A 19,222-nucleotide genomic window follows, 5' to 3' on the forward strand; every position below is an offset into this window, starting at 1 on the left:
TTACCCTCCTTCATGACTGTCTGTCTTGTGGAGACCTTTCTTCTGTTCTGTGATGATGATGACAGCTTCCTTTTGCTAGCAAGACTCTTCCTGGGGAAAAATAGAAGTAAAAGTTTCTTTTTCCATACAAAATTTATTTTTGTGGGTGAATTTTGCATTTTAGTATATAGGGTATGAAAAAAAGTGGAATTGAACCTTACTGTTCCTCTCCCTCTGTATCTTCCATTATATAATATAGTGCAATCAAAACTGAAATTGAATTATAGTGACCAATGAGGAAGAGTAATTATTTTGCGTTTTTAATAAAGTGACGAGGACATTTACTTAAGCAAAATGGTCAAGGATCTCATAGTGCTTGTGGAAGTTTCACCAGGAAGAAATTTGCTATCTCAAGACAATTTGATATTTATCTACTGTGGGATAAAATAGAATAAAATTGGAATAAAAATTCCAGTAATGCATCTCATTTTCACAAATGAGTATTTTTGACAGAAAATATTTAAGATGGGTGACGTTTTGGTATTTTAGACTATTCTTATCCTTATTTCAGTATTTCACCATTTTCACCATTACTGAAATTAGCAATATTGCTTGAGAATATGTTAAAAGACCAAAAGGGTGGCTGTTTTCAGGTGTGTGGGAATCACAATCCTCCCATATAGTATTCATCTACTGCTATGTGTCACCCCATCTGTCACAAGTACAAATCTTTTAGAGAGGTGTTCCTGCTGCTTCAGAGGTAGATTATAATAGAATCATACAAATTAGTGATGGAAAAACCCTATTAGATCATCCAGTCTACCAGCTTGCTGATGCAGGACTGCCCCTCACAGCCTCCTAGTGCTTTGACCAAGCACACTTTAAGAGCAAAGACGTTTATACCAATTCTTAATGCTATTCCACAGCCTAATATAAATGACTGCCAAGATGTTTCTCCTGGTTTCAGACTAAATGTTCCTATTCTTAATTTCATTCCATTACTCCTAATTATAGTCCCCATATACCACACTATATAACTTCTTTCCCTCAACTTCACAAATACATCTAGACTGTTATGTTCCCACTTTGTTTAGCTATCAGTCTCAAAATAACAGGTGATTATCAATCTCAATGCCAATAAACAGTAAGTTGTTTTCCAGCCATATGACTCGTACAGGGAGGATCAAATCACTTTCAAACCAAAGCTAATATTTATACGGCAGTTCTCATGACATTTATGAGGCTGCATTTCAAAATTGTAGGTGGTTAGGCAGTAGCCAAACTTCATGATATATTTACATGAAACATTCCAATACATTTCAGGCTAACAGAGATTTTTTTCTATTTAAGTTTAAACAAATGTTTAGGTAAAACTAATGACTTCTCAGGATTTAAATAACAGTTATTTGTGAATGATCTTGTAAACAGAAAAATGATTTAACTTAAGGCGGATTTTGGGACCAGTTTCAGATGTGGTCCCTAGGTGGGTAGACAGTTACTCTGTCATGCATACACCCACACCTACACATACGAACTGACAAGTTCCTCCACATTTGGTGGCTAAAAGAAAAAAAAAGTTCAAAAGCATTCTCCTGTCGATGAAAACAAAAAAATACCCTAAAACTGTTACTCGTACAATATGATTGTTATGAATTTTGTTTTGTTCAGCTTTAGATAGCTGGTATTCCTACATGCACAAATTGGACATGTCTTAAAACTAATTTAAATTTTTCAGAAATAATCTAGAAATGCAACCATAGTATAAAAATTGAAACAGAAATCATTCACTCCACAAACACCCAACTTTACATTCATTCAACTACCACACAGGCAATTTTCCTTATTTTAAAATTGGGTAACTGTCTCTCTTTTGCACATAGACTCTATAACTTTATGTTTTGGAAATCATCAGTTCAGCTTTGAACATCATTCTAACACTAAAATGTGGGTGAAAAATTGAGCTTTAATACTGTCAAAATAAAAGTTTCTTTCTTACAGCAAGTTACAATTTTAGGTTTAGTTTATATATAGGTCCTCTCTAGCAGACAGCATCATTTACAAAAGAGAGCACTATTTAATGTCTGGATTTAATGCAGATAACATAACCAACCAAACAAAAATTTTTATTTTTATTGAAATTTCACAACTGAAATTTCAATTACACTCATGATTTTTGGAGTTACACCCACAGTAACCTCAATTCTGCTTCTTTCCACCTTCAGCAAGGTTTTTTGTTACATCATCATGCAGCACACTTGCAGTAATAATAAAAAGCCCCACATACAATAAGTGTATCTAAATTCACAGAAAAATATTCAGTTCACTTATTATTTTGCATAGTATTACTTGCAAAACAAAATGTTACATTGCCCAGTGTTTCATGCAGAATTAGCTGGACAGATAGTCACAAAATACATAGGTTTGTTGGACAACCACAAAATGAAGGAACACTGTTTAATATTTTAACTCACTTTGTAGGTATTGAGTCTGATCCTCAGCTGGTATAAATTGGTGTCATTATATTAAAGTCACTATTATTTTGTAATATATGCAGAGCTACAATAATTGATTTTCTCTTAGTACTTTTTATTTTTTAAATATTTGTGAATTAGAAATTACTTCAGATGTGATTGCAGCAGAATAGGAAATCAAGACTGTATTTTTATCAGTCACTTAAAAACACTATATTTCTTGCAAAATCAGTTTGCACAGTTATACAAAGAACTAGCTAAAGAAATTCCATGAAACATCACATATCAAGTTTAAAAGATGTCTGTTAAGGTATGGCTTTATCTATTAAGAGGACTGGGATGAGAATGTTTAGACTATACATATTCAATTACAAGCTGTCTGTTTCAAAGTGCTAATTCTAATGGAGCATGGTTTCCTATTATTTTTGCACCATGTATTCAATAGAAAACTGTTTTATTTGCATCTAATCCTCAGTCCATTGTTAGAAAGGTTGTAACTGAAAGTGGGTCACATGAATGCACTTTCCAGTGTGCTTCTAACCTGGTCTAAATATTGAACCAGAAAGAAGTTCTTCGAGGGATAATTGTTGAACTGCCCCCATCTAATATTTGATGATGAGAGACTCCTGATCTGGTAGAAGTGTTAAAGGAAAATATTTATATAATGGCAGTGGGTAAAAATGACATTTCAACATTTTAGAGCAATGAAAGAAACATGGTTTTGTGGATAAGCTATCAAATTTGAACCCAAGAGATTTGGATTCTCTTCCTAGTTCTGCCACTGAAGCTCCTATGTGAAGATGGGTGTAGCGAGGCAGAGAGAGAGAAAAGCTTAGGCTAATTAGGAAAGCAATCACAGCTGTCGCCACGACCCAATCAGGCCACCCCTGGCCATGTTATAAGGTCTCTGAAAGGAGCTGAATCAGTCTCTCTTTAGCTGTGGAGAGAGAAGGACCTAACTGCCAGGGAGAAAAGGGTACCAAGAGTGGAGCAGGGCTGGGGAAAGGCCAGAGGAGCTAGGGAGCTCCATCCTGGCAACTCCCCAGGCTGAGGCTTGGTAAATGCCCTGTGCAGGTACTGGGGCTGGAAAGTGCAGCCCAGAGATAGGCAGAGGCAGCTGGTCCAACCTCCTTGCCAGTGCTGAGTGGCCATGACAGACTGCAATTTACCCCAGTGAACAGAGGCTAGATGATGACAGGCATTAGCCACTGAGGCAAGGTGGCTGTAGAGGGTTGGGATTCCCCTGGAAAGGGAGACCCAGGGTGTGGGGGTACTGCAATGGGCAGAACCCCAGGGTAAGGGGCACCAGGGCTGGGAGGGACATGGGAGCCTGAGGCAAGTGAGACACTGCCCCAGGAGACACTCCAAATTCTGGATGAGCTAATTCCCAACTGACCAGCAGGAGGTGCCATATCGGTGAGTCTTTGCTTCGCTGCACTGGGCAAGTTGCATAATCTTTCAGTACCTCAGTTCTCCATCTGTAAAATACTTCCCTACTCAGAGAAGTATTGTGAGGATAAATTCATCGATGTATAAGGTGTACTCAGATACTATGCTGATTACCTTAACAGATAAAGGATAAATGACATACAAGGAAAAAAAAGTCATCATTGGTTGACAAAGGTAAGATTTTAAGGAAACGGAAGTTATTACAGCCAATGAGAGCCATATTTTGCAAAAGCAGAGATGTACTTCTGTAGAACTGATAAATGAAATTGTTTTTAATTGTTCACTTTATTAATGTAACTTCTGTTCACCATTCACTACACTTGCCTGCATTGTAACTTCTGTTCACTGTTTGCCATATTGTAATTCAAACCCCATTTTAAAACGCTCACTCTGTTTTGTAAAAGCTTCCTCCAACCTTCATTTTTGCAAACCCTGCTGTAATCTTATTAGTTAGTTTAGATGTGTGAATGAGGCATGTATGGATGATAAAATCAACCTCCAGCCCCAGCCTGTCCTGATGAGGTGAAATTCAACTACCAACGGCTGAAGACCTAGACAACAGTGAAACAAAGTAAAAAGCATCCACCCTAAAAAGAAAAGGACAAAAGAACAACAGAAGGAAGATCAAAGCCAGGTTCAAGGCTGAAAGTCACGCCTGCAATTGACGGGTGATCAATCCAAACCCAAAGGCAGCGTGACACAGCAAGAACTATAGACTTTGAATCCAAACTAAAAGCCTGTAAAAAAGAAGGGTGAGATAAGAGACTTTGGGTAACATTCTGCTGCCAACATGGAGCCAGCCACCTGCTGATTAATTTAACAACAGCAGAATGAAGCAACTCCCATGAACTAACATAGGGAAAAATCCCTATAAAGCTGGACTCTGAAGACTGAGGACTTTGAGTCTATGGTTCTGCTGCCAGCCTCCAGGAGCATCAGGTGCACCTGACCCGGACTCGGCTCCACTCTTGTGTACAGGGTACCTGGCCAGTATTCTGTCACAAGCAACTTTAGGCTGGTAACTATAATATCTATCCAGAACTTGTATGAATGATTGTGTGAATGGATATATAGGAATAAGTAGCTAAACAACGTTGTTTGCTGTTATCTTTTATTTTATTATGGTATTTACAATAAATGTGACAAATGTCTTGTCCCCTTTAATAAGATCCTGCTAGTTTTTTATTGGTATAACACTTCCATGTACACAGTTGTACAAACAAATTATCATGATTATATTTACAAATGTAGATATAGAAATGTACACATATTTATGTCCATGCTGCATCTAGACAATTTGTCAAGGCATTTAAAACATTCCCATCACTCTGATATCTGAGGTTGGGCCTTCAATTTTACGATTGCAGCCTTGTAAGAATCTATAGATCTCTATAATGAAGGATGATCTTGTATACAAGTCATATTGGAATCAATGAGTGTGACTTGGATTCATGATGAATATTGTTGTTTTTTTTCAGTAAAGTAAAAATGTAAGTACAACAGAAACCTTGATAATCAACTATCTTAATTTGTTTGTGATAGAAACCTACCGTATTGTTACATTTTCTCTGTGGATTTTATTTCAGTCTCAATATTTACTTACTTGCTGTAGATTTTGAATATAGTTATGATTGGAAGAAAGACTTTTCAGTAGAAAAAAAGAAATTTCTTTATCCTCCTCACCCCAATATAAAAAAACGGTTAAATAAAATGCCTGGATAATCCTTTTTTATGCAACACACAGCAAGCAGATTGGTCCACAGGAAAAGGGATTATTTTATCTCAATTATTTTAAGACTTATATGATGGTTTTCCACATAATTCATAAAATGTTCATTTCAGATAAGGTTTAACAAAAGGTTTTACAGGCTGGAGTCCACCAGTGCAAATCAACCAACCACTGTATACTGTTACCCCCAAAGTATGTGGATTTCACTTATTTCTTCACTTTTATTGTTAAAGAACTGTCGGAGCCTCATAGGACCTTTTTTTAAACTACTCTGTTTAGAAACAGTTCTTCCTATATGTCATTCATTTCCTGATTTTTTCTTCTTTTTTTTTAAAAAAAAATTATTCCAGTTGCAAGGAACTTTCTGCTGGTACATCTAACTGCCTTTGGAAATATATTAAAAACTTCTTGTTACACAGTTTTTCTCCAGCCTATTGACCAGGTTGTCCATTCTGATGGAGTTGCTTTGCCCCTGCAAGATGCTGGTTATAGAGAGACAACCAATCTTGCCCTAGGAGGATCACTCAGTGCAAGAGGCACATAGCAGCTCCATTGCTATCTCTGCTGAAAGGGCCTGGTTGGAGGAAAGGGAGCATTGATATAATGTGCTATACTCTGATACCCTCTAGTCGCAGTTTCAGTATCTTGGGGACCTTTGGAAGCCAGAGAAAGCTAAATCAGCCTGATCAGGTCATTTGGAATGCTAGCAAAGCTAAATACAGCTGCATTTCCTCATGACATCTGAAAGAGTCCAGGGCAGCTTGTTGGGAGGGTGAAAAGAGACTGGGAAAATATTATCAAAAATAGCTGCCTAAAGTTAGGCTCCTAAAAACACCTAAACACATTACCTGATTTTTTAAAACCGTGGAGCAGTTCACCCTGGCATCATATTGGCATCAGTATTATTAGATCATACTTATGCATTTTATTCCTTACTTTTTAAACCCCTAAGTTTGATTTTTAGGGAACTATATTTAGTTACGCATTTTTTTAAAAAGTGTTGCCCTAACATAATACAAAAAATGACATGTTTAGTTGCAGCAACTGGAGGAGTTCCTTCCCATTAACTCTTTAATAATCTACTTATATCCCCTCTAATGTGGCTGTAGAACTAATGCCATTCCACTGTTATAATACAATGTATAGTTCTCTCGCAAATGGATGATATCCCACACGTGCCAAACATTATCACTTCCCATGGGAGTGGGCAATAATAGCAACTGTATAATTGATAGATTCCAAGGCCAGAAGGGACCATTGTGATCATCTAATATGACAACTTGTATAACACAGACAACAGAACTTCCCCTACAATAATTCCTATAGCAAATCTTTTAGAAAAACAGCCAATCTTGATTTTAAAATGGTCAGTGATGGGAAATTCACTACTACTTTATTACCTTAGTAAATTGTTCCAATGAATAATCACCCTCACTGTTAAAGCTGTGTGCCTTATTTCCAATCTGAATTTGTCTAGCTTCAACTTTTAGACATTGGATCATGTTATACTTTCCTCTGATAGATTGCAGGGTCCATTAACCAATTTTTGTTCCCCATGTATGTACTTACATTGTAACCAAGTCAACCTTTAACCTCCTCTTTGATAAGCTAAATTGATTGAGCTCCTTGACTCTATCACTATAAGCAAGTTTTCTAATCTTTTGATAATTTTTGTGACTCTTCTCTGAATCGTCTCCAATTTATCAACATCCTTCTTGAATTTTGGATACCAGAACCGGACACACTATTCCAGCAGTGGTTGCCCCAGTGCCAAATACAGAGGTAAAATAACTTCTCTATTCCTGCTTGAGATTCCCCTGTTTATGCATCCAAGGACTGCATCAGCCCTTTCAACCACAGTATCTCACCGGGAGTCATGTTCAGCTATTAGCCACCATGACCCCCCAAATATTTTTGAAAGTCACTGCTTCCCACAATAGAGTCCTTCTTCCTGCAAGTATGGCCTACGTTCTTTGTTCTTACATGTGTACATTTACATTTAGCAATAATAAAACACACGTTGTTTGTTTGTGCCCAATTTACCAAGAGGTCCAGATTACTCAGTATTAGTGACCTGTCTTCTTAATTATTTACTGTTCCCCCCAATTTTTGTCATCCACAAACTTTATCAGTCATTATTTTATGTTTCCTTCCAGGTCATTAATAAAAGTGTTAGTGTAGGGCCAAGAACCAATTCCTGCCAGATCCCACTAGAAAAGCATCCGTTCAATGAAGATTCTCCATTTACAATTACATTTTGAGATCTATCCATTAGCCAGCTTTTAATCCATTTAATGCAGGCCATGTTATTTTTATATCTTTCTAGTTTTATAATTAAAATGTCAAGTGGTACCCGGTCAAATGCCTTACAGAACTCTAAGTACGTGACATCAACACTATTACCTTTATCAACCAAATTTGTAATCTTAGCATATGGCTGTCATTTTCATCTTGTGTAACCTATTGTGGCTGTTTAGGTACAAGGGCCTTCTTACCTATCTGTACAGTGTCAGTTACTCACCCAGCATGGTGGCTGTACTATTCATGCACATTTCTACAAGAGTAGCTACAGGATGACCTACTGGTTCAGAGTACCTGAACTCTAGCTGTCTGACTGAACTGTTTTGTGGGGCCTGTTCCTCTGTGATTTTTTTACATTTTACAGTTCTTTGGTTTGGAAATGTTCACTTAGCTCCTGTGACCATTGTATGAAAGAGACAGTCAAGGTTTGTTTTTCTGCTTTGTTGACTTTATTGCACAAAAAATGTCTAAACTGATAGGCCAGGAGACTGGTAGCCCAAGAGAGTAGTAATAGGATATTGAATCCACTTGAATCCAGCCTGGTCTTCCCAATGCAACAATTATAGGCACCATACTAATGTACATACCTGGTGACAATCTTAGAAAAGAGTCTGAAGAGGCAAAAACTTAAAACTCCCAGCACCCATGTATATGTATCCCCATTTTACAGCTAGGAAACAATGGCCCAGAGATGATAAATGGCCAATCAAATATCACCCAGGAAGTACCTAGCAGAATAGGGAATTGAATGCCTGTATCCTGACTCTCAGGCTACTGCCATAAACCCCTGGATCATCCTTCTGTCTCCTATAATCTAATTAAACTCATAATAATGCTTTCCAACTTCACTGTCACTTTCTGCACCTTATCCATACAGAATGGATTGTTAGAGCCATAGATAAAATGATTTTATCTGAACTTGAAGACTGAATTTTTATTTTCATGAGTATCATGTAGCATTATTTTATACAAAGTTATCCCATTACAACATAGCTTGAGTTTAGAAGACACTAAAACATTTTATTCGTGGTTAATGGTGTAAAGCTTTGAGTCATTTATTAACATACCATAAGAACTGTGCTTCAGGTGTTTCAAATGTCTGAGAAAATATATCAAGTGTTCCAGAATTTTATGACTATCTCAAAACTCATTTTTATGTCTGGAATGTAAAATTGCACACCAAGGACTGGAAATCTTAAATACATATAAATACACAGTGAAGGAGAATGCTAAAAAGTAGTCTCCAGAAGAAGAAAAGAGACAAGTATTATAAAAGCAGTACAGTTTTAAAGGGGCACTGCTTATTAATTCAATAGGGGCACCATATTTCCTCAACTCATCACTAGAATCCTGAGAAAGCAACAATCAAACTGGCCAGATGAGGATCTGCATACAGCCTTTGCAGCTACAATTGCTCTCTGTAAATTGCTTTGTGTGAGTCACCTCATGTAAAAGAACTAGGATGACCAAATGTCCCAATTTTATAGGGACAGTCCTGATATTTGGAGCTTTCTTAGGTAGGCTTCTATTACCTCCCCAGCCCCTATCCCTATAAAGAACAAACAACTGGTCTGTTATAGTTACTTGTTTGCAATTTCTGTCCAGTTAAATCTGGAGTGGAGAAGCAAGTTTCTGTATGAGTGGGGTGACCAGACAGCAAGTGTAAAAAATCAGGAGAGGGTGGGGGGATAATAGGCGCCTATATAAGAAAAAGCCCCCAAAATCAGGACTGTCCCTATAAAATTGGGACATCTGGTCACCCTATGTATGAGTAAATAAAAACATTTAAGAATACATACAACTGGTTCATGATCTGCTTAGCAAATCAGGTTGAACTAAATATGCAAGGAAACAACATTTAAACTGTCTGAAATAAGGCAGATTGTCCAACTGAGGTACATTATTAGCCCTGATATTTCCAGAAAATAAGTTAGAATGTCAGCAAAGTCCAAGTTTAATTTGAAATGCCTGTTAATAAGGCATTTTTGCTGGTCTGAGTCTTAGTCATTTATATATATTATTCAACTTGTATAATGGAGGCTTATCCCCTTCTCTTCCATTGCTTTAGTTGTATAACAATGGTTTAGATTTGGCTACATCACTGCACTTTTAATATTTTTATAACGTATGCATCAAAAACAATTTTTCCCCAAATATCACTTCTGACAATCCATTCATCAACTTGGCAAGACATCCAAGCACATTGAACTGTGCTGCTCTAGTCAGCTTCTCTCTTTCCTTCGTCACTGGACTGGCAGAAACTGCACATCCCCCAGAAGGGCAGGGGAAAGAGATATGTGTCTCAAGCAGCCAGTTAAGCAGAACCTGTTAACTGTTTTCAAGGAGAGTAAGTGCTATGCAGCAACAGCTGATACCAGCATCAAAACAGGTTCAAAAGTATTTGCAAATATAGCTTGTTAGATCATACTCGAATGAATTGTAATACACATATGGAAATGTTTTTTCCTCCATGTTGTGTGTAATAATGGTCATTGTCCATGGCTAGATAATTGGGACATCACAACATATCTAGTTAAATTTATCTGTATTGATTTCATTAAAATGAGTGGTATACCACAGTGTGTGAAAATCATCCCTCTTGTAGTACTATTCCAAATGAATTCATGAGCAAGTGGGGGAGATTTTCATAGAAATTCATGGGGAATTTCAACCTAAAAGGTGATGCCTGGGAATATTGTGAATGTGTGCAAAGAGGAAGTTGTGTTAATAGTCTCTGCTGGAACTTACTGTAACTATTGGGTGTAGAATGCCATTAAACCCTACTTCCAGTTGCCATGACTCTGTCTTCAGCAACTAGTCTCCTCAGAGCTTGTACTGCACTTGGGGTGAGTGGGAGTCTGCTTAGGGTTGCTACCTCTCTCCCTGGTTTATACAGTTCAGAACAGAAGAGGGCTCCTCTGTTGCTACCATCTTGTGTCAGACAACAGCACCTCATCCCTCATAAGCTGAAACATGTGAAAGGGATAAAGGAGCAGAAAAGAGTTAATGGGTGAGGGGGAAGAAAGGGAGACTGAGAATCGGAGTAGACTTGCTAATTTGAAAATAGGAGACCAAGGTGAAGTAGAACACAGCTACTCTGGAAGACACCTTCAAATGAACTAGTATTGGGTCCCATACAGATCATTAGTCCATTGTGCCCTTCTCCTTAAAGCCACCTCTGTCACCAATGCCACAGCTCGCCATCGTCCGGGACAGCATGATGTATGGGGTTCATTGAAAATCAAATAAGTACGCCTCCAACAAGCAGAAGGTATATCATATGCCAATGTGATCTAAATCTATCCTAATTCAGGATGCTTAATATCCATAAGCTCTACAATTCCCCTGTGAGCACTAGCATTAACACTGTCAAGCAGCAGCACAGAAGACTTGTACGTGCCTGTTTTTATTCCACATTCCTTTTTGTGCTCATTTTTGTGCTTACATTTTTGTGCCACATTGACATAGGGGTAGATTATGAGTCAGTATAATTAAGACAGCATATATGTGAACTTCTTTTCGGAATCTGTTAGCAGGAAAAATAATTTAAATGTAATTAATAGTTACAAACAATTCCTTCTTTTTCCAGTTAAGCTAGCCTGAAATTTTCTATTTTACCATTAATACTATTGAGCCATGTGTCATCTCTTCAGTAACATCAGTAGTACAAAACTTTTTCAATTACAGCCTCACACATTCCCTTATAATTGGGTGATGGGCTGTACACAGCACATCAGAGTCTCAGAAAAGCCAGTGGTGTCTTATCCACTGCAAATAACTGTGAAATATATTTTGATAAGTTATATCACTACAAATCATGATCTGCCATGTGCAACTGAGATCTCAACCAGAGTTTATATGTGTAAGAAGTACAAATTAGAATGAAGCATTTAGAATAAGATTTCAAAGAAGGTTCATGTTCACCCTCCGTGCTATAGCATGTAAAAATGAAAAACTGCTATGACATATTAATACCACACATAATAAAATGTATGAATCCTCTCATTACAATGAATACATAGTGATTATAGGGATCTTAATTAGCTGAGGACATATGAAGGAGACTAACAGTGGATTCTATCACATAACAGTGAAACTGTATGTCTCTTATTCATGTTAAACCCATCACATAACAGTGAGACTGTATGTCTCTTATTCATGTTAAACCCTTCAAAGTTTCCTTCTCTGAGCCACAATCCGTGATATGAGATTATTAGAGGAAGCTTCCTCTTATCCTAGTTTCTTGTTTATTGGAAGAAGAAACAGCTGCTGAATCAAAGAGAGGTGTTAAACCTTAATAGGCTCTGGCAGAAAGATCTATAGTGAAGTGCAAAAGAGTTCTACTCAAGTGTATTGATATGACATCCAGTTATTTCAAGAATCTATTAAGGATACTGCCCATTAAAGAAATGTATTGCTGTGTCCTACATAATCTAATTAATTTCTAAATGAGAATTATTTACCTAACATGTATAGCACTTTCTCACAAGAGATGAAGCTGATCAGCAAGGATGAGCAACACCCTGAGTCTTTGCCAAAAAATGAAACTGAACCAAAATGGACCCTTTTTTTCAAGTTTAAGACCATGCAGATAACACGTATACACACAAAATCCTCCGTGCCTTCTTCCACAAGGCCTTTTAAGTATGGTTCAACCTCACTGAACTCACCTAAAAGGACTTCTTTACTATTAAGTCCCTTTAAAACCCCAGTTCTGCCTTTCTTTCTATAGTGAATCTTGTTGACTTGTTTACAGATAATCCCTTTTTTTGTCCCCCTTCCCAACTTTGTCTACCTGTCTGTCCTTAGATTTTGGGATTCTTAGGCCATGGATTCTCCTTCTTGAATGTCTACAAAGTGGTGATTGCAAAAAATTAATAACCAAAAAGACCCTACACCTATACCACACACACACACACACTAATAATAATAATAATAATCATAGGTAGTAATTTATAATTAGAGCTGGTGAGGAAATGGGTTTTTCTAGTTCATAAACATTTTAATGGAAAATGTAGACTTCCCACTAAATATTGAAAATGAAAGGGTTTTTTTGGTTTTGTCTGAATTCACTGCTTTAAAAAAAAATTAAAAAGACATTTTGCACTGTCAGTGAAAAGTTTTGACTGCCCATACTCCATCCTACCCCCTCAATAATAATCTGTATTCTTTTTCAGCACACTTCTGCATTTCCTGGGCTCACCCTGACCAAAAGTCTTAAACTTCACTAGAAAGCCTGTTCTTGTGAATTTCCCAGCCCAACATTGCAGAGCCAAATTTGTTAGTTCTTGAGCATCCTACTTCTGGGTTTTTAACCAGACTGAAATTTTGAACATCCTGCAATTCTTCCATCACTAGCTTTCTGATTGTTTTGTTATGTGCTACAAGTGATTCAGAAAAGCAACAAAGATAAAAGATGAGGCTTTATTTAACTGTTAATCCACGCAGAGTAGACTGGAGACACATAAATATCTATCAGTGAAACTGAGATTTAGTCTTTCGACTAATTGTAATAACTGTAACACTTTCCTGACTGGAAATCACTAAGAATTTTCCCACACTTTTCCTTTTATGTACTTAGACATAAAAAATCTTAATTATTGTCATTAAGCTTTTAGTTCAATGGACATGTGATTATTTTCCTTCTTGGGTGTTTTCATCTGAGAGAATCGACAAAATTACACATTTTATCATGGATTCCAGGTAATAGAAAAAAAGTGATTGGTGATGGCTTAAACAATGTTATCAGTTAAAGATGTATATAAATGTAATTTTGCTTGCAATTTCTGAATTTGTGCTTAAAATCACAGCAAATTTGTACACAGAGGACCAGTTAAATAATTTTCTTGTTATGTACACATGCCATTATTAGTATGATTTTGTGCACGGCTTGGTTAATTGCACATAATGATGATATACTGTCATTATTGCACGATAGAGCTTCAAAATGTGGTTCTAATGCTAATAATAAACAATTTCTATAATAAATTAACATTTCAACACAGACTTCCTATATAGCTGTAAATGAAAGCTGCTGCTCTTAATTTTTTTTAATTTTTTTTTTAATTTTTTTGTTTTTTTTCATTCTTAAGCACATCTTGGATTTTCCAATACATTCAGAATGAGACCTATGACTATCCTTGTTTCTTCCACATTTGGGTCAAAAGGTAAAATATTCTTCCTATGTACTTTCAGCTTGCAAAGAGAAAACCCTGCTTGGAGCTTAATTAGATTTAGTTTCTGTGTGTACAATATATATACATATTTACTGTGTGTAATACTCATTTTAAAGGACTTGTGCCATTTTCCTAGTAGTCTAGCACATTTCCTGTGCATTTTCAACAGGAATCAGTTACTTTTTCCACTGAAAGCATCCAGAATACATTATGTATAAAGGAACAACTGAGAATGGCCAGAAGGCTTGATGGAGGTTGTTTTGAATCTTTGTTTTCTATTTGGATTTTTTTTTTAAAGATACAAAGTATAAATAGATTTTTCCTTTTACTTTTCTTGTGATATTATATTACTAATGATAAATTTAATACTATTACTATAATGAATAACATTGGACAAATGCTGTATCCCTTATTGAAAATCTCCCATGGTATTTGGCCTAATGATTACTTATTATACAGTGTCTTTCATCTAATCATGCTATCGGTGTTAATTATTAAGGCTCCAATTCAGCAAGGTATTTAAACCCATACCTAATTTTAAGCATGTAAATTAGTCCCATTAACTTCAACAGGAGTACTCATATACTCAAAGTTAGGCATGGGTTTAATTACTTGCTGAATGGGGCCTAAGGCCTGTGGGGTATGAATGTAAAATTGTACCTGTCCTGTGCCTCTTTTTAAGTGACTTTCCCAAATCCACACAATAAATCAACAGTGGTTTAGACAGAAATCAGAAGTCTGTTCCAGAAACCTGCTCTATCCACTAGGCCACCAGCCTATTAAAGTGCACAATGTGGTGACTATATCTGGATTAAATCAAAACATCATTTGAGTCAACCAAAATCATGGGGCCACTAGGCCACCACCCTATTAAAGTGCAGAATGTGGTGACTATAGCTGGATTAAATCAAAACATCATTTGGGTCAACCAAAATCATGGGACCACTACAAGCACGGTGCAGAGAAATTGCAGCTGTGAATGATTTCACCTTCACCTCCTGTGTCCTAATTCTGAGCAGGATTTCAGATTTCTAATTCATTGGCAAGGAAAGTTCCGAAAATATGCTTAAATAATTTAGAATGATAAATGTCAGCCTTATGTAGGCAAATAGGTAGTGTCACATTTTGGTACCTCAAATTGTATAGTACTGAGTCATTTCTGATATGGTACCCTGCCAAAGAGTGAACCTTTAGCCTAAACTAATCACTGTAAGACAGATGGCAATTTGACAAGAGGAGGGTTGAGCTGACAGCTTTTCCTCATACACCAGGCATATAGTGCATTTCCAGAGCCAAGCTGAGTTTGACATTTAATTAAAGTAATACTTAACATAGACCTCATACAAAAAGGAAAAAAAAACCCACTGATGCAGCCACAAAATCAATTTGGTCTTGTTTAAACCTGAAAACTTGATGCCCAGAAGGCACATCTGTTTGTATAAAAATAAAAAAGTATCACAACTGTACCACAGGGAATACTGGCTGTATTAAAAATGCATTTTGACTCATCTGGCTATGGGACTTGTATTTGGGATACAGAAAATATTGCTTGCAAAATGAATTGCTAAGAATATAAAGTCCTAGCTACTATAATTAACAAAAAAATATGGCTAGCCCTTTATTCTGTTAAGCCTAAATACAGTAACTATACAGTATGCTGTAGCTATGTCATAAATATTATTGAAACACAAAATGCCAATGCCTAAGCAGAAAAAAACACCTATGGTAACAGAATATTCTGTGAGTTTCCATTGGCTAAATCTCTTCTTTATTCTCCTTCCCTTCCCCTAATCTCCTCACCCACATAGAATGGCAAGGGGAAAGGCAAAACCCTGTGGATTCCCAATATCCACACAGATCAGATCAGACAGAGACAGATGCATCCTGGAGGTGAATGCCTGGCTGTGAAGATAGTGTCGCCAGGAGGGCTTCGGCTTCCTTGACCACGGGATGCTGTTCCATGAAGAAGGACTGCTCAGCAGAGATGGGATCCACCTATTGAGGAAGGGGAAGAGCATATTTGGATACAAACTGGCTAACCTAGTGAGGAGGGCTTTAAACTAGATTCAAAGGGGACAGGTGACCAAAGCTCACAGGTAAGTCAAAAACATGGAACCCTGGGAGAAGGGTTTGAGTCTGGGGGGAGCATGGTTATAGCAGGGATAAGGGAGAGACAAGATAGAACTGGGGGCAGGGAATGAAATCAGTATTTTAGATGACTGTATAAGCAGGAAGACCTCAAAATGCTAGTAAATAAACACAGCTGTGACATAGCTGGCATCACAGAGTCTTGGTGGGATAATACGCGTGACTGGAATATTGGTATAGAAGGGTACAGCTTGCTCAGGAAGGAAAAGCATGGGGAAAAAGGGAGGAGGGTTGCCTTATGTATTAAAAATGTATCCACTTGGACTGAGGTTGAGATGGAAATAGGAGACAGACAGTCTCTGGGAAAGGATAAAAGGGGTAAAAGACAAGGATAATATCATGGTAGGGGTCTACTACAGACCAGCTAACCAGAAAGAAGAGGTGGATGAGGTTTTTTTAAAACTAACAAAATCAGCCAAAGCACAGGACTTGGTGGTGATGGGAGACTTCAACTACCCAGACATCTGTTGGGAAGATAACACAGCAGGTCACAGATTATCCAACAATTCTTAGAGTGTATTGGAGACAATTTTTTTATTTCAGAAGATGGAGAAGACTACTAGGGGTGAGGCTGTTCTAGATTTGATTTAGACAAATAGGGAGGCATTGGTTGAGAATTTGAAAGTGGAAGGCAGCTTAGGTGAAAGTGATCGTGAAATGATAGAGTTCATGATTCTAAGGAATGGTAGGAGGGAGAACAGGAAATAAAGACAGTGGTTTTCAAGAAGGCAGACTTTAGCAAACTCAGGGAGTTGGTAGGTAAGATTCCATGAGAAGGAAGCCTAAAGGGGAAAACAATTGAAGATAGTTGGCATTTTTAGAAGACATTATTAAGGGCACATGCGCAAACTATCACACTGAGTAGGAAAGATAGGAAGCATGGCAAGAGACCATCCTGGCTTAACCAGGAGATCGTCAATGATCTAAAAATCAAGAGAGTCCTACAAAAAGTGGAAACTAGGTCAAACAAATAATACAAGTATGTAGGAATAATGACAGAAAATGTGGAAATGCAGAGGTGCTTAATGACGTCTTTGTTTTGGTTTTCACCAAGAAGATTGGTGGCGATTGGATATCTAATATAGTGAATGCCAGTGAAAATGAGGTAGGATCAGAGGCCAAAATAGGGAAAGAACAACTTAAAAATTACTTAGACAAGTTAGCTGTCTTCACATCACCAGGGCCTGATGAAATGCATCTGACTAAGGAGATAGCTGAGTCATTAGCAAATATCTTTAAAAAGTCATGGAAGACAGGAGAGATTACAGAAGACTGGAAAAGGGCAAATATAGTGCCCATCTATAAATAGGGAAATAAGGACAACCCAGGAAATTAGACCAGTCAGCTTAACTTCTGTACCCGGAAAGATAATGGCGCAAATAATTAAGCAATCAATTTGCAAACATCTAGAATATAAGGTGATAAGTAACAGTCAGCATGGATTTCTCAAGAACAAATCATGTCAAACCAACCTGATAGCTTTCTTTGGCAGGGTTACTACCCTTGTGGATGGGGGAAAGCGATAGACGTGCTACATCTTGACTTTAGTAAAGTTTTGATACTGTCTCGCATGACCCTCTCATAAACAAACTAGGGAAATGCAACCTAGATGGAGTTACTATAAGGTGGGTGCAAAACTGGTTGGAAAATCATTCCCAGAGAGTAGTTAGCAGTGGTTCACTGTCATGCTGGGAGGGCATAATGAGTGGGATCCCACAGGGATCAGTTCTTGATCCAGTTCTGTTCAATATCTTCATCAGTGATTTAGATAATGGCATAGAGCAGTGGTTCTCAAACTAGGGTCGCCACCCTTCCTGCTGCCCCTATTGGCCTGGAGCGGCGAACCACGGGCAGTGGGAACCGCGATCGGCCAAACATGTGGACGCAGCAGGTAAACAAACGGGCCTGGCCTGCCAGAGGCTTTCCCTGAACAAGCAGCTGCCCTAGTTTGAGAAGCACTGGCATACAGAGTACATTTATAAAGTTTGCAGATGATATCAAGCTGGGAGGGGTTGCAAGTGCTTTGGAGGGTAGGATTATAATTCAAAATAATCTGGAGAAATGGTCTGAAGTAAATAGGATAAAATCCAATAAGAACAAATGCAAAGTACTCCACTTTTGAGTCTCGTAAAATATGACACTATAATTTGAGTAAAATTTTCAACAGCATCTAAGTGATTTAGCAGCTTAAGTTCTATTTTCATCGATTTATGCACTCAGAACCAATTTTTCAAACACCTCAAAGGTATTTAGGTAGTTAAAGACCCATTGATTTCAATAGGAGTTATGCACCTAACCTGTTTAGACCCTTTTGAAAATCCCACCAGGTACCTATCTGCATCTTTAAGTGCCTAAATAGCTTCAAAAAATGTGGCCAGTAGGAGCCTGTCTCATTGAAAGTTAATGGAACTTAAAAGTCTAATTGCCAAAGTGACTCTTGAAAATGGAACTTTGATTCCTGTCACTTAGGTGCTTTTGAAAACTTAGCCTATGTTCTATATCTTATTCTTTAAACAAATTGTTTTCTGAATAAACAGAGGACTTTAGACTTGATTGTTGTCAGCTTGGTAAAAGGAAGTTCTTATAACTATTTATTTTCATCTTCACGTAAGTCAGGGTGATATTGTAGATGTTTATTTACTGTAGAAGTGAAATGAACTTAATCTGTTTATTGAATTTTATCAACCCTCAGTTATGATATGAAAGGATTCTGTTTCTCTCTTTGAAAAACGGGAGCAAAATGGGTTGTCCAACAAAGAGGTTCTCAACCTTTTTCTTTGAGGCCCCCGCAACATGCTATAAAAACTCCATGGCCCACCTGTGTCACAAAAACTGTTTTTCTACATATAAAAGCCAGGGCCAGTGTTAGGGGGTAACAGTGTTAGCAGGGCAACTGCTCTGGACTCCACACCCCAGGGGGTACCATGAAGCTAAGTTCCTCAGGCTTCAGTTCTGGATGGTAGGACTCA

At 37.5% G+C, this 19,222-nt stretch overlaps 1 long non-coding RNA gene across 2 annotated transcripts in view; it reads left to right on the forward strand.

Annotated features, from left to right (window-relative positions):
* LOC116825450 (uncharacterized) overlaps positions 1 to 16,745 on the forward strand; it is a 129,084-nt gene extending 112,339 nt beyond the window's left edge. Inside the window, exons 2-5 of one of the 2 annotated variants that reach the window (XR_012655936.1) lie at positions 6,059 to 7,410; positions 11,102 to 11,200; positions 14,022 to 14,096; positions 15,914 to 16,745. This is a non-coding gene — a long non-coding RNA (uncharacterized LOC116825450). Of the gene's footprint in view, positions 1 to 6,058; positions 11,201 to 14,021; positions 14,097 to 15,913 lie in introns of both variants that reach the window. The other variant, XR_012655935.1, reaches the window with a different exon arrangement.
* Positions 16,746 to 19,222: the final 2,477 nt, after the last annotated feature.

The sequence above is a fragment of the Chelonoidis abingdonii genome, chromosome 5 (assembly GCF_003597395.2).
Source record: "Chelonoidis abingdonii isolate Lonesome George chromosome 5, CheloAbing_2.0, whole genome shotgun sequence".
NCBI lineage: Eukaryota > Metazoa > Chordata > Testudines > Testudinidae > Chelonoidis > Chelonoidis abingdonii.